The sequence below is a fragment of the Mercenaria mercenaria genome, chromosome 9, assembly GCF_021730395.1.
Source record: "Mercenaria mercenaria strain notata chromosome 9, MADL_Memer_1, whole genome shotgun sequence".
NCBI classification, from domain to species: Eukaryota; Metazoa; Mollusca; class Bivalvia; order Venerida; family Veneridae; genus Mercenaria; species Mercenaria mercenaria.
This window is the reverse complement of record NC_069369.1, coordinates 60,601,460-60,604,018: the sequence shown is the minus strand read 5'-3', so window position 1 is coordinate 60,604,018 and position 2,559 is coordinate 60,601,460.

The window sequence follows — 2,559 nt, the reverse complement described above, 5'->3', positions numbered from 1 at the left end:
AGAACAGCAAATGGGTTGGACTTAAAGTTATGTCAACATTATAAACAGTCCTCCCCACTTCGTCATTATTACGTACTAGATTAAACCGATGACGGAATATATCTTCAAGTGAAAGATAGATAAAAAGAAACAAAAAAGAAAAAAAATGATTGAGTTATAGATGAAAAGAAAAAGAAAAATGTTATGTGCTGCTCTGTTCCAAACAAAGTTCCACCGACCGGCCCCAGTCAACCACCCAAACCTCAAATGCGTTTTCTCTTAAATAGGAAGACTCCACAGGGAACAAATGAAATAAATAAATATTAGGTTGGTTTAAATCGACCTGTATTCTTTATATATGTTTGTACTTCATTGAATATGGTTTGATTTTCTGCGTCGTTCAAGTTAGCCACACCAAACAGCAGTTTTTCAGGACTTAATGGATGGAAGGTGTGTTGGGTAACTTTGAGTGGTAAGGCAAAGCGACGACAGTCAGAGGGGTTAGTTAGGGAGGTTGTGTCCCACACTCCCCCATAGGAGGGTTTGTGGGGCCGATCCCTCAAAAAAAGTAGGATATTTGATAAAAACATTAATTAAAAGAAAAAACATTACCCGTTTACTCCGCGATCTACCCCGGGTACTTATACCGATTTGTGGTTCCGTTTGTAATGTGTCTCTCTTGCGATGGAGGTCACAAGACCTACATTTTGGGAGGTGTATGAAGAATATTCTTCTTGATGGCGCTTATTCGAGTAAAATTAAATGTAAAAATGTTCAAACCATTTCCCTATAAAGTTCCGTCTAATGTTGCTCTCATCTGAAAAGGGCATTATTTTTCTCTAAAAAAAGTTCTTCTTTCATACAATGACAAGGGGGATATCGTGTAACTCACACAGAGATAAGTGCAAAAGGGGTATCAAAACATCAATACATTATTTGTGACGTTAACTTAGAATTAAAGCTCATTGGTTGAAAAGAACATTCAAATAGATATTAATTGATGATTACAGCAAAATGAAGTTCCATGAATTGGAAACAGGGAAAACACATAACCCCGCGCATTACCTAGTGTATGCATATAACCCCTTCAACAGCACTTAGCGCTTCATATTCTTCAAAATTAGTGAAATAAACCGCACCGTTTCCCCATCCAATGATATTTCGATAAAATGAAATACATATATATAAACTAAAATGATAAAAAATTAAGTTTCAATGATTTTGCTTTTGGCACCAACAAATCCGTCGTTTATTTTGAATCTAAACCATGCTTTGAAATCAGATTAGGTTTGGAAAAAAAAAATGAATTTATATTGTAGGAAATTAAACATAAAATCGTCAGAAAACGTAGGATGTAAACTTTTCTTGTGGAGTTTTTGCTCCGGTTGTAGGTGTCCAAGTACGAAATGACGAAAGCGAAGAGCGCGAATTTCAATTCGGGGTCCGAATGTTACACGAATGAAAAAGGGAATCCTTGTATATTTATTATAGCTATTTGGGACGTTTTAACACGCCTATTTAATTACTATACAGGGGGTCAAGGCTATATAGCGCAACCAATTCGAAGCTATTCAGCGGGGGATGTGAAAAGGGAATCCACTTCCCTTTGTGCAGGCCAGTTGAATCTCCCCAAGGGTGAAGACTGGAAAAGAAATAGAACTTGTAGCTTCTTCTGAAAGCGACTGGCCAGTATGACCGGAGTAGATCTATAATGCACATGGCAGGCACGTAAATCAACATACTTAACATACGCACAGACATATCGTCATTTTTCGACAATAAAATATACAAAAAGAAAATCAATAAATAAAATTTAAAGGCTGAAGAGGTGTAAGATGAAATAAAGATTCAGAGACTTTTTGTCACGCATTTAATGTTAAACTGCGATAGAGGTATACATTACATCCTGCCGTAGGGTCACCTACAGGGATTAATTAAGCACTATTCTAGTATCATAACTTTTTATTAGTATAAAATACTCATACGTTTTGAAGGAATGGTAAGTATAAAATTTCAACAAGAAGTTTTTTGTCCCCTTAATATCATTAGAAAAACAGCTGTCAACACTTTTTTTTCTCATTTTGTTTTACAAATGCAATGACGCTGCAGCTTATGTACATATAACAAGTAATGTGATCCAAGCAACTGAAACGCAAAATACTTTTGTTTGCAAAATTCATTTCGCTATTTTTCATTAAAAAGCATTTTTTCCATTGTATTGTAAAAACTCTTCCTTTTTTTTTCATTTAGCCGCAATGTTTCGATTATGATACAAATGTATCTGATATGATAAAACTGTCATTTACACAGTAAACATATTTTGACCGCCATTATATCTGATAAATCTTTGAAATTACTAAAATTTCTTCATTGCGTGTCTGAAAGGATCATGAAAGGATATCAAATTATGTTATGTCATCCACTTTTTGCAATAGTGGTAAAACTTATTTTGACATAAACCAGTATGGTATCATCTACATTTGAGCACGGTGAACATTTACAGTGAAATTAAAGTGCGCGGCTACATAGAAATTATTATATGAATAACAATTGTGGTAATATTTACTAACTGTATGATTA